We start from the raw sequence: 13204 nt of genomic DNA, 5'->3' as shown, positions 1-13204 counted from the left end.
AGGAGTTGGCAAAGTGAAAATGTATTCTTTAAGTTGAAAAGGCATTGCATGTTCATTACATGCTCATTTTTAAAGTACCTATAGAAAAAATATTAATTTATTACATTTGATCTTTATTCGATGTATCAAGCACTATCTGTGTGTCAGGAAATGTGGGTGATGCTGAAAATACAATGGGGAAAGTCCACAAGAGCAGTCTTTGGTTCACTAATTCACTGGAAAGCCAGAACCTACTACAAGCTGTTACACTCGCAGTTAGGGTTTATCACAGTTAAAAGATACAGATGAAAATCAGCCAAGAGAAGAGGTACCTAGGGCAGAGTCCAGGAAATTTCCAAACATGGAGCTTCAGTTGTCCTCTCCCTGTAGAGTCATGGACAGCATAACTTTTCCAGGATTGGTGTGTGACGATATGCACAGAGTACTGCCAACCAGGGAGGTTCATCTGAGCCTTGGAGTCCAGTATTTTTATTGGGGCTCCATCACATAGGCATGGTTGATGACCCATGTGGTTGACCTCAGTCTCTAGCCCCTCCAGAGGTGGAATTGATGCCAAATAACCCAAAGCCCCTACCCTAAATCACATCGTTAGACTATCTAGTGTGACCCAAGACCTGCAGGCAGACAAAAACACTAGTAGGTAGGTATGACATTCCATGGTCTTCGAGATCACTGCCAGAAGCCATGGGGGAAAGGCCAGACCTCTGTTTGGCCAAGGTTGAATTCTTTACAGGAACAAAGCCAAGTGTATAAAACTCAACATAAAATGAAGGAGAAGAAGACTATAAAGAAAAAAACCCAGGATACCGGGGCATGGAAGGGTTAGGGGTGTAGAACTGCCAGGTAGGAAGATTTTTCTCAGGGGAGTGGACTGAGACCTGAAGGATGAATGGGATTATCCGGGTGAGCAGTGCAGTGAAGAGCATTTCAGGAGGAAACATGGTCCCAAGGCTGAGGTGGGAAGTAGCTGGGCATGTTCCAGAAACTGGAAGATGAGGCTGGTGCAAGAGAGAAGGAGAGGGAACGTGATTTGGAATAAGGACCAGATCCCAGATGGCCTCAGAGACCCTGGAAATGATGATGGACTGTATCTCCAGTTAACGGGAAGCCACTGTAGGGTTTTAGAGGCTGAACATGGATGCTCAGGTTGGTGACTTGTGACGCACGGGTGGCCGCGGTGAGAATAGCCAGTCGGGGATGAGAGTGGAGCCAGGGAGACGGTTGGAAGACTGCCTCAGGCATCTAGATGAGAGAAGACAGTGGCGGGATCGAGGCTGGAGGCAGTGGAGTTGGAGAGAACAGTGGCAGGTAGAGCTGGCATGATGTCCCTGCCAGCAGAGGCTGAACTGTCACACAGTATTGTCACCTCTGGACGTCTGGCAACTCTGTCTGATTTGTCCCTTCCATCCTGCTGTAGGCAAGTAACCAAACTCACTAGAATTATGCGGAAAGAAGGAAGGGCAGCCGCTAAAGGGGTGACAGGTGGGGATTCTGTGAAATCAGTTCACGTCTCCAGATTCGGTGATGCCTCTTCTGACTGCTGAACCGCAAGCCCCCAACTCACCCCCACTTCCAGTTTAGGCTGCGTTCGGAACAGTGCTGATTGCCAGAGCAGTTAATTAATAGCTGAGGTATTAGTGGTCATAGATTCAGTTACAGCCTAAGTTAAAACATGTCCCCCTTGAAAAACAGCTGATCGCCAGAAAAGCCTAATACAGAGCTGTCAGCACAGAGCCCGACCTTTAGGGAGAGCTGAATAAATACTGAACAAACGAGTAGATGTTTAATCTGCTTTTAAAACATGAACATTAAAAAGAGTTTCCAGTACACCTGTGGTATGTTTTACTAAACTCAGACAAGGGGGTGCCTGGGTGGCTCAGTCGGTTAAGCGTCTGCCTTCAGCTCAGGTCATGATCCCAGGGTCCTGGGATCAAGCCCCACATCAGGCTCCCCGCTCAGTGGGAAGTCTGCTTCTCCCTCTGCTTCTGTTCTTCCCCCCTGCTCATGCTTGCACTCTCTCTCTCCTCTCTCTCACACTGTCTCCCTCTCTCAAATAAATAAATACAATCTTAAAAAAAAAAAAAAACCAACAACTCAGACAAGACCTCCTAGTTGCATACACCCCCTTGATTTTCTGTTTGTGTTTCATAAATTCCGTACATGGTACTTTGAGGATAGCAGAAAACAGGAGGATGTCCCCTGCCTGTTTCACTTGTTAAATTGTCCAATCAAACATCTTGCTCAGAAACAATTAGTAGAGGAAGTACTTTCAGTGCACACAGAATAAAGACAGTAGGAGACCTTGGATTTTCCTTTCAGATTCTATTTTAGTCAGTGACTAGCCAGCACTCATTGAAAATGCTGTCCCTTAGCCAACTGGACACTTTCCTGCTCCTGTGTATGGGGTTTTCTGAACTAGAGATGACAGTGTTGGGATGCCAGTGTCATCTTGGCTCCACGTCAGCATTAAACAAAGGTGCCTTAAGAGAGGCGGGGATTGGAAAATTGGAAAAGGTGTGTAGGGGTGCACCACTTGCTGTGGGCTGTTAAGTGTTTCGTGTCAATCGGCAGGGAAGCTGCGAAAAATACCTTTCAGCTCCGTTCAAAACTTGCTGCCTGATTTATCAAACTACAGTTTGCCCCGGCTTTGTCTTGACATTGCCGAGGCTTTCTGGCTCCCACCCCGGCCACCTGCTGCACCGCCGCACCCCCAGCACGATCAAGCTGGGTCTGTTCGGAACCAGAAACCCAAGCCCAGGGCGTCAACTTTCTAAAGCGGTTCTGCGGGATTAGAATGAACTTTCCAAGTCCTGAGAGTCCCAAATGGGAGATGTTCGGCCTAGAATTTAGGGTTTGTCGGGGAGGAGGGGAGTCCACCCAGCTCTTTGCTCGACTTGGGCCGGCCTCTGGCGGCTGCGAGCAGCGGACAGGGGCCCCTGAGGGGCACACCTGGCGGGGGCACCTGAGGTGCACACCTGGCGGGGGGGCGGGGCGGGCGGGGCGGCTCCTCCCCAGCAGCCAATGGGCGGCGGCGGCGGCGGCTGGGGTGGCGGCGGGGGGCGGGGGGCGGAGAGCGCCGGCGGGGCCCGCGCGGACGGCGGGAGGCGCGGACGCCGCTCGCTTCAACTTGAGACGGAGGAAAGCGTGGCTGCTGGTGCAAGCGAGCGGCCGCGGCGGGCTGGCTGGCGTGGTCACCGCTGTCCTCGTCCCAGCGCCGGGGCCTCCCGGGAGGCCAAGGTGAGAGACGTGGGAGGAGCGGCGGGCCTTTGTCTGCAGGTGCGTGCGGAGGTGACTGACGAGCGGGGTCCGAGCCCGAGCTGGCTCGCGGGGACAGCGAGGCGGGCCCGGGAGACCCGCGGGACAAAGGCTGCGCCCTCCCTTCCCCCCGAGTCGGCGTTTAGCGAAGTGCGGGGTCGTGGGCGGCCGGAAGGGCTGAGGAGGGGAGAAGGGTGAAGCATTGGAGGGATTGGAGGGGTGGGGATCCCAGTTGACCGGCGCAGCAGGAAGCTGCTCCGCGGTGAGCTGTTCGGATGTTCTGCACCGGGCATTTCTCTTGCGGCCAGTGTTGTGATTGAGTAAATGAGTGCTTTCATCTCACATGCCCTCTGGTGGATCCACAGTTATGTCTTCTTGTCTCGTAGGAGTGAAAAACAATTGCAGGATCTCGGTAATCGATTTTTGGATTAAAAGCAATGTTCTTTGCTGTAGAAAGACGTTGCGTTTACAAATAACTGTAGCCATATGATTTAGAATATCTGTGTGACTTCCATGTGAGAAAATGTTTCAGAGTCCCAAAATGTAGAAAATCAGCCAACCTGTCACCTCCTTGCTCTTGGCAATCAAAAAGGAGTTTTTTAAAAAAGAAAAACAGGAAGGAAATATTGCATACAACATTCGATTGGCTTCTCGGAGAGTCTGTACCTTCTCTCTCCATTATCTGTTTCCCTGTACCACTATTGTAACCAGGCACGTCTATTGATTCCCTAATTAACGTGTGGCCGTGAATCTTCATTACTGCCTTGGGTAGGAGAAGGTGGAGGAGCAGGCTATCCCATTAGTCTTTTTCTTTCGTTTTATAACTGCAGCCGCAGCCTGGCTTTGACTTGAATCCCGAATGGTGGGTTGTGCGTGCTTTCCTCGTATTGTCGTTTTCTTTTCCTTAGACCGTTGGGCAGTTTCTCCTCCAGCCTTACTCTGACAACAAAAGCAGTTTGCAAGTTTTCTCCCTAAAGTTCAGATCTTTGCCACTGCCTGTCGGTTGGTGCTGCTTTGTGAAAGGAATTATTTGGTGCCCTGAAGCCTTTCCCAGGGACTTAGAAAAATGTATTGTGAGGAAAATAGCCTTAAATCCCTATTTTGTCCATCATTTTGTAAAAGTTATTGGTGGCTGTGTTGTCCAGAATGAAATGTGAGTGAAGAGCTGAATGGGAGAAAGGCTTTCCACAAAGCATCAGCTATTATCATAGAAGAAGGTGCGGTGGTTCTTGGCTCAGCAGGGAGTGAGGCGCATAGTGAAGGCATGGGCTCTGTGCTGGGTGGGTCAGGAACCCCACCTTTCTGATACTTGGTGAATTAATGAGTTCCTCTCTCATTGTAGCAAGTCCTAGCTTTTGAGCAATGGGGATGATTTATTTAATAAGTATTTATTGAACACCTGCTACACGCTGGGCCTTGGCACTAGTGATTAAAATGGGAAATGCAACAAGTACCCACTTGCTTTCTTAGAGCTCGCATAATGCTGTCAGAGGATCCATTTCAGATCCTTTGACCTGGAGCACACCTGAGAAATAGTACGGATAACACTGAGGTGAGGCAAAAGGATGTTGCTGCTGGCTGCTTGCCTTGGAGGTCCGCTGAGCTCAAGGCTGCAGGTGCACACAGGTGGGGCCAAGGTCACCTCCTGTCCAGCGGTGGAGGTAGTAATCAGACCGTTGGGTCAGTCTTTTTGCACCTGCATCCCTTGATCCTGGATACCTCTCAGAGGAGTCTGGAACTGCAAGGAGGGCCAGAGTTGAGTTCTAAAAGGGTTTGAACAGGGGCTTTGTTTATTTGGATGTGGTCATTCCAGTCTGTTTCAGAAACTATCAGTCACCCAGCCTCCTGGTCTCACCTCAACAGCTTTCATCTTGAACAACCCCCCAGGGAAATGAATTCCATTCTCTACCACTGACTGAGCAAAGCTTTCCATCTGTCCACAGTCTCCCCAAGTGTGAAGAGGTGACTCCTAGATTTAAAGTCCTGGAGCACAGTTGAAAAACCCCGATTTACTCTCTCTCTACTTTTCATGGGGTGGTGGGTTTGTGTGTTTGCTTTTCTTTCTTTCTTTCTTTCTTTCTTTCTTTCTTTCTTTCTTTCTTTCTTTCTTTCTTTCTTTCTTTATTTTTTAGATTGTATTGATGATATGTAACTTCTTACTCATCTGGGTTTCCAGACTCTTCCACAAATCCCTAGGGTTACATGAAAACATACTAAATAGTAGTGTAACTTATTCTTTTCTAAGTGCTTATTTTAAACACAGACTATGACATTTTTGAGAAATTCTTAGACCTTTGGGTTCTTCTAGTCCTAATATAGTACTTGGCATAGGATGTTCTCCATAAATAATTGAATTGTTGAATGGGCAGATGAATTTATATAGACGAAAATACTTTGCTTTCTCTTTGGAGGGTTTAACTATGACCATCCCGTGTACTTGATATTTATTATAATCTGTAGATTATCTTGCTGTTCAGCATATATGGAACATCTGTGTGTCAGGCATCTTCTGAGGTACAGGATGGAATGAGACAGACAAGGTGCAAAGAGGCAGGACAAAAGCCAGGAGAACAATTTAGGGAGCATGATGATATAGATTATAAGTGCCATGAAGATGGTCAGTGATGCAGAGAATGCAACAGAGTGGTTCAGTGGGGAATGGGGCCACCAAGAGGCAGTCCATCCAAGGAGGTGACATTTGAGCTGAACCAGAGTTCTGAGAAGAAGCCAGGCACATGGGGAGCAAGTAGGAAGCTCTGAAGCAGAGGAGCACGCAGCACGTTCCAGGATCGGAGAGAGGAGGCAAGCAAGGTTGGAGCCAGGAGCAAGGGGGCCAGTGGGTATGCACTGGGGTGGAAGAGGCAGGTGGGGACAAGATTCTGTGGGGCTTTTTGGCTGTGGTTGAAGGTTTGGGTTTTCTTTTTAATGCCATGAGAAGCCTTTGAATGGTGGTAACCAGGGGAATGCCATGATCTAGTTTATTTCATAAAAAAAAGATCTCAGTGAATGCTGTGAGGGGAAGGGATGTCAGGAGCAGAAGTGGAAGTCGGGGGACCCGCTAGCAAGTCCTAGTCCAGGAAAGATCAAAGCTGTGGCAGAGGGAATGAAGGGAAGTGGGTTGTGGAGATTGAATGGGCAAGACTGACTACAGTAGATGGGGGTGGGGGAGTATTCTAGGACCACCCCTGGATGTTTCGATTCATTGTTTATTTCTCTTTGAACAGATGAAAAGAAATAATGCCTATTTAAGGACAAAGTTATTAAGCAATGGAGCAACTCAGGTTCAATTAATGTTGTAGCAAGACCTCAACTTAATTTTGTTTCATTCTCCATTGTGGGTGAGCAGACCTGTCCCGTGGAGTGCTGTGCGTATGGCCATCTTTCCAAGACATTTTCACCCTTCATTGCCCTGCCTAGCCTTCTCAACTGGTAGCAGACCTTTGAGCATTTTCTTTGTTCTGTCATAAAAATAAAGGATCCACGTAAGAAAGAAGACAGGTTTAAGTTTTAATCCATATAGAATTACTCAACCTTTGCTCCCGTTTTATAAGAAACCATTGATAATTGCATTTGACGTTATTTATTTCACGTGGGACATTCTTCACAGTCCCAACAACTGATATATTGTCGCAAACAAGAGTTGTTCCGTATGTATCTCAAATCAGAGTAAAATTCCTTGGTAACCTTGTGGGCAAATCACTGAGCATTCTGTGAGCTAGAAAAGCCTTTTCCTTGTACCTGTGAAGTATAGAAATGAAGTCTCTGGTTTCTGATGGGATTTTTTTTTTTGCACCCTCCCACCTTCAGGTGTATGAACTTGAAAGTTTACAGTGTCTTTGCCAGTTAACTTTGGTTTTGAAACCAACTTTGTTTTGGTTTTGCCCAAAAAAATACTGCTGCAGAAGATATTCCTTCCGTAGTTAGAATTTTAGGCTCGAGGAGGGACAGAAGTGATGGGGGCTGCCAGCTCTTCTGACCTGGGTGCCTGAAAGCTTGTCTGGGGATGAATAAATTATGACAGTTGAAATAATTATGATCGAGGAAAAGCCGCTGCAGAGAGCACAGTTGACAATCGGGGCTGGTTTGGCCTGATTCTGTCATGTCAAAGCATGCATCTGTTTGCCAGGTTACATGAAAATGCTGTTTGCAAGAAGTCTAGAGTGATCTCCGGCCCCTTACCACCACCACCCCCAGCCCCCGCCCCAAGAAAAACATTCATAGCCTACATGCGACCTTTTTGAAATAAAATGGTTGAGGCAGAGCTCCATATTGACTCCGACTCTCATGTCAGACGTACACGTAAGATTTCAGTCGAGCAAAAGGTGTTTTTGGTTCTGAAGAAGCTACAAATTGGCAGCACTCTTATTCCCGCATCTGGATAGAATCCTTTCTAGCTGGCTTTGGCATCTGTCACCCGTCACAAGGATTATTCCAGCAGCTCAGGCTGCCATACAGGCTTAGTGTGCGTTCGGTTTAAGGCTCTGCTCTTACCATCTTGCAGTTCTTCATTTCTTCACATGGAGCCCCCCATTTTCATTTTGTACTGAGTGTCACCAATTATTTAGCTGCGAGGAATCTGTGTTTGTCTACATTGTATGTTGCGCCCCTGAATCAGGGCATCATCTAAGCAGGGTTTGGGCCCTTTTTCTGGAAAAGGCCTGATATTAAATACTTGAGGCTCTGTGGGCCATATCATCTTTGTCGCAGCTACTGTTCTGCAAGTTCTGTTCTCCGAGCACAAGAGTAGCCATAGACGGTAGGAAACGAATGGGTGTGGCCGTGTTCAGTGACGCTATAAAAGCAGTCGGGGGCGGTTGGTCTGTGGCCCCGGGGCCATGGTTTTTCACCCTGATTTAAAGGACCCGAGTGGAACCCACAGCAGCAGCTGAAAGAGGAACCTTGTCCTTCAAAAGGAAGAAGGTTCAGTCACTCTGGGCCAGCAGTGCAGCATTCTGAAAACCAGTCTCCAAACTGGATTCCTGGAGGAGGTCAGGCTATTTGGGGTACTTCTGTGACAAACCATTATTCAAACATCCCAAGCCCACCCTTAAGCTTCTTCAAGGTGCTATGTTTATTCCATTTGTCAAATATGAACACATACAGACAATAAAAGGAAGGTAAATTCAGACAGTGAAAACAATGCTACCATAATGGGATTGTGGTTTCTGTTTTTTAAAGATTTCTTGTATTTGTTGAAAATGAAAAAAAGGCTGGAACAAAGAGACTAGCTGCATAGAAAAAGTAACCTTACTGAACAGGAAGGATGGGTGTTCTTTCAAATTGTATTATAAAGTTAACTCCTGCTAAGATAGCGCAGTCCCTCCGGAATGCTCTGTGGTGCTTCATGGTGCAGCTCTTTGTACTTCCTCTGCTTCGGTAGATGTAGAAATGTGTTGTCCGGGGTCTTTTCCCTAAATGGTAAGCAAACCTTTATTTCTTTTAGAGTACAAATATAAAGAAAATTATCTGGGGAGTTGATAAGTCTTGACAGAAATCAATGTACAATGGAAATTTATATATTGATTTCTTCAGGGGCAGAGGAGCTGTTTTTCATGTAGACAAATGTTCTGAAGAAGGAATCTAGTAAGGGGCTCTGGAAGCATTGTTGTTTCTGCTGGAGATGATCAAAGTATAGATTTGCCTCACTTCGAATAGAGTCACAGGAGATTGATAATCTTTTCAGAACTCTCCTCCTGCCCATTCACATGAAATATGTTTTATTAACATAGTTTCAGATGACATGAAAATGGAATGTGAGCACAAATCATTTTCAAAGTGCCATCTGTGGTAAACAGCAGCGGGAGAAAACAAAATCCAGCCAACTCCCTATTACTCCCAGCGTCATTGCCTTAGGTTCTTACCAACATGATCTGGAGTAAGGGGCGGGGGGAAGTTCTTTGCTTACTCTATTTAGTTATTCTTTCATTCATTCAAAAATATGTATTGGTTACTTGGCACTATGCCAGGCAGCGGTGAGCAAATACTTAGGGTAGTGAGTCAACACAGCAGGAAAAGTTCCTTCTCCCACAGATTTCCCCTTTTCTGTGGGGTAGAAGGAAGAACAATAAAAAAGCGGAGTAGTTTTAGATGGCTGCAGGGGTTGGCAATGACTGGGCGGCCCAGAGGGGTTTTCTGGAGGTGATGACAGTAAGGAGGAATCCTCCCTAGGAGACCTGGGTGCAGACGGGATCCAGGCAGTGGGAAGAGTGAGCACAGGAGTTCCAAGGTAGAAACAGTCCTGTGTGTTTTGAGCACGGAAGGATGGGAGTGTGGCTGGAGCCCAGCAGGCTGTGGGTGAGGCAGGAAGTGGGGTCAGAGAGAGACGGACGGGGAGTTTGGGAGGGGATCATAAGCAGGGCAGCATTCCATTTGTCAAATATGAACACATAGCACAATAAAAGGAGGGTAAATTCGGACAGTGAAAACAGAAATTCAAGGCACATTGAGAACCTGCTGCTGTGGGTTCCACTCGGGTCCTTTAAATCAGGGTGAAAAACCATGGCCCCGGGGCCACAGTGTAAAGGATGAAACCCTCAGCCTTTGCCTGGGAAGGTTATTTCGACCGAACAGAGCACTTACTTTTTGTCACCGGGTCCAACAGTGGTGGAACCAAAAATCCAGTAGGATGGAGATAGGAGCAGAGAGCTGAGACCACCTGTCTTCATCGAGGGGTGGGTCCTGAGGAGAGTGCATTAATTGGGAGAGAGGTGGGCTCGGTCAGGAGCCAGGTGCTCTAGAACCAAGAGCCATGGGGAAGAGACGGGCAAGCGGACCCACCGGTTCCATCTGGAGATCCACCACTTTCTTTTGGTGGGGGTGTTGAGCAAGTTAAATTCCTTGCCATCTTGGATTCCCTGTTTGTAAAATGAGTCATGATGCTCTCCTGCAGGGTTATTGGGTGGCTTGGCGATAACGTGTACCAAGAACAGAGCCTGGGTGGGCAGCAGATTCAATAAAACGGGCGCCATTGTGGTGACTTTGTTATTAATCAGTTATGCTTAGTGTTGATGTCTGTTTTTGTGGAGGTATTACCGAGTGTACAGGATATCAGGGATACTTGTATCCAGATGGAAGTTTCCAAAATTCACATGATCAAATGTCTTGGCTCTTTGTGTTGGCTGCACCAGCACTCTGTTTGCACAAAGAAACGGGAATTGGCTATATAGTGATAGCCCTAAATCCTCTTAAATTTAGAAACAGATTTAAGAATGTGCCTTCCCCAAAAGAGGCCCTCCACATGGCCTGGTGTGTGGAACGGAAGAGAATTCACCCACAGACTCACCATGGTTTTAACTGGAAGTGTTGGCTCTATGCTGCTGGTACTTTATGTCCCAGTGGCACTTCTTGCATGGAAACCACTTTTCCAGTGTAGACCTGTCTTCTTCCCGCTTCTGTGTCAAAGTCAGAGAGGAGCCTTCTGGGTCTCAAGTAGTTTTTTGTTTTTCCACCCCTGCTTTCAGGAAGGAAGCCAGCCCATGGTTTCACAATTTGGGTGTAATTTATGTAATTTTGTCCTTTGATTATGCCCTAACCTTTATACCTTGAAGCCATAACGTGGCATGAGTTCTTTCTCACTTGAGACCTCAGTATAAGTTGTTTGTGTATTCTCTTTTCACACATATTCAGAGAAGCAAGTCTGTTTTGTTGTTGTTGTTTTACTGTAATACAGCCCAGATGAAAGCAGACACTTGTGAATTCTTGCTCTCTTCAAACATGGGCTTTTAAAAACAAAACAACAACAAAAAAACTCATTTCCTAGTTGCTCTCAAATATCCCTTTTCCCCCTCATTAGTAAGCTGACTGGTAACTATTGTGTCTTCTTTCCAGCGGCATGAGAAAGTCCTTTGTTTAGAAGAATGTGCCTTGAATTTCAATAACCTTACACCACTTTAGATCCTCATCTTCACACTTAGTCCTGTTGAAACTCTGACTCCCTGCATCTGCAAGTTAACAGACTGTGTGGTGCTGGGAGGCAAGAGCAAGGCGGTGGGAAGGGAACTAGCTTGCAGAGTAAGGCACACTCGTCAAAGACAGGAACTTCTGTCACCCTTCGGTCCTGGGAAGGACAGAACCTTTTCCTGAGCTGAATTCTCTGAAACTCCAGACACCAGATGGTAAATTTGCATAAATCCAGAATTCACTTCAGGTCAGAGATCTTTAACTGCAGGATATGGATTTGAAAGGGGGTCTTTGAATGAGTTCCAGGCATTATTGAACTTTCTCCCCGTCCTGCTAAGGTTGTGCATAAAATTGTGGGTTCTTGCACATTTCTTTCTGGGGTATTTTCATCAGATTCCAAAAGGTTCCGTGATCCAAAACAGGTTAGGAAACTTCCTCGCGGCAGACCTCTCTGTCACTCACAATTCGTTGGCATACCGCTCAGCACGCACATCGAGCCCACGTTGTGTGCCATCACACTGTGAGCCTTATGGATTAACAGGTGGAATCCCCGAGGCACTCTTAGGGGATGAGTGCCACTCTTGTTCCCATTTTACAGATGAATAAACTGAAGAACAAAGAGGCTAAAGGCCTTGACCCAAGGCAAACAACTAAGAAATGTCAGGGATAAGAAACAAAAAAAACCTTGAAGCTAAGGGGGAAAAATAGACCATGAGGTTCGGGAGTGGGTGTGAGAGTTTTCATGACATAAAGTTTTATAGTTTTTGCTTCATTGTCGTGTGGAGAACACTGGTCTGTGCTGGTGCTCCAGAGGCTCAAAAGACCCCCCCAGTCATGAAAGACAGGCATCAAAAAGGAGGATGAAACAGAGTTCTGCAAAAATGGAGTAAGAAGCACACTGGCAAGTCTTGGCTCTACGTGCTCAGTTTGTGAAAAGTAGAAGGTCGTGCATTGCATATGAAGTAGGTGGCCGTGAGGGGGAAGAGGGGACGCATTCTCCTCCAAAAAGCTGGAACAGACATTGTCATTCTGGCGTGCTGTTTATTTTGAGGAATTTCCTATTCATTTGGATGCCCAGTTACACATGCCAAGTAGTTCTGTTATTTCAGGCTTCTTTTAATGAAAACATTGCCAATTACTCCCACGTTCATTTTCCCAAGAAATAGCCGCCGAGAGCATACTGATCAGGCAGCCCTTGGGCGTGTGGCTGTGTGGAATTAATCCTGGAGTTTAATTCTTCCCACTGCGTTTACAAAGAGAGAGGAGCAAGCTTGCGCCTGGCGCTGCATTTACCCTTCTTCACTCTCGGAAGGGTGTGCCTCCTGCAGAAGCCCGGCCTTGGGCTGATGGTTACTTCCTGGCAAATTTATAAGGTGTTAAATCAGTGAACTAACTGCCACTTTGACTCTTCTGCATTTTTTGAAAGACATCTCAAAGATCGCTCTGAAGTCCCTATTTATGGCTGGCTTTTACTTCCACACTCGAATCAAGCAGTGTCTATTAACCCTGAAAGAATGAACCTTGTTAAAAGTTTGCAGTGTCGTTTTTCCAAGTTCTGCCTTCAGGGAAAAACACTGTGGCTACATATCGAGGCTATTTCCTTAAGTGGATCGCTAGTAATGGATCTGACTTAAAATATCCAAGGCTTCAATAATAATTACACTCCAAAGAAGCAGACTGTATTCTTAGGTCTCTAGATTAAAGGTTATCAGGCAAAGTTTTTGCCATACAGTAGGCAGAGGCTTTTTATTAAGAGTAAAAAATTAAAAGCATCTGGTATAAATGGAAAGCTAGCCAAAGAAAAGCTACCAGCTCATTCTTTTTTGTTGTAAGAGTCAAAGGGTTTTAACAAATCCTCTGCTGATAAAAATCTGAGCACTAGATGATTCCTAAACTGTCTAATTCTTAAATGAGAAACCAAGACTCAGAGTTTAAGAGGCTTATTTACCTCGCATTCATTCAACATGGGACCAGGATCCAGGTGTTTGGATCCTTTGGTGATGATCTGAAATTTCGTCCATCGACTAACTTTGACAGAGAGACGTGAGCA

General features: G+C 46.4%; 1 protein-coding gene across 22 annotated transcripts in view; it reads left to right on the top strand.

The window, feature by feature from the left end:
* Positions 1–13204, top strand: part of APBB2 (amyloid beta precursor protein binding family B member 2) — a 356077-nt gene that overhangs the window by 316365 nt on the left and 26508 nt on the right. The window contains exon 1 of one of the 22 annotated variants that reach the window (XM_027599399.2): positions 3096–3237. The exons of 20 other annotated variants lie outside the window; for them this stretch is intronic. The gene's annotated coding sequence lies outside the window, so the exon portion shown is untranslated. Of the gene's footprint in view, positions 1–3095; positions 3277–13204 lie in introns of those variants that run through there. One more of the 22 variants, XM_027599400.2, reaches the window with a different exon arrangement.

The sequence above is a fragment of the Zalophus californianus genome, chromosome 2 (genome assembly GCF_009762305.2).
Source record: "Zalophus californianus isolate mZalCal1 chromosome 2, mZalCal1.pri.v2, whole genome shotgun sequence".
Lineage (NCBI taxonomy): Eukaryota > Metazoa > Chordata > Mammalia > Carnivora > Otariidae > Zalophus > Zalophus californianus.
Note: the sequence above shows the minus strand (reverse complement) of the source record. Positions and strands in the feature narration are given on the sequence as shown.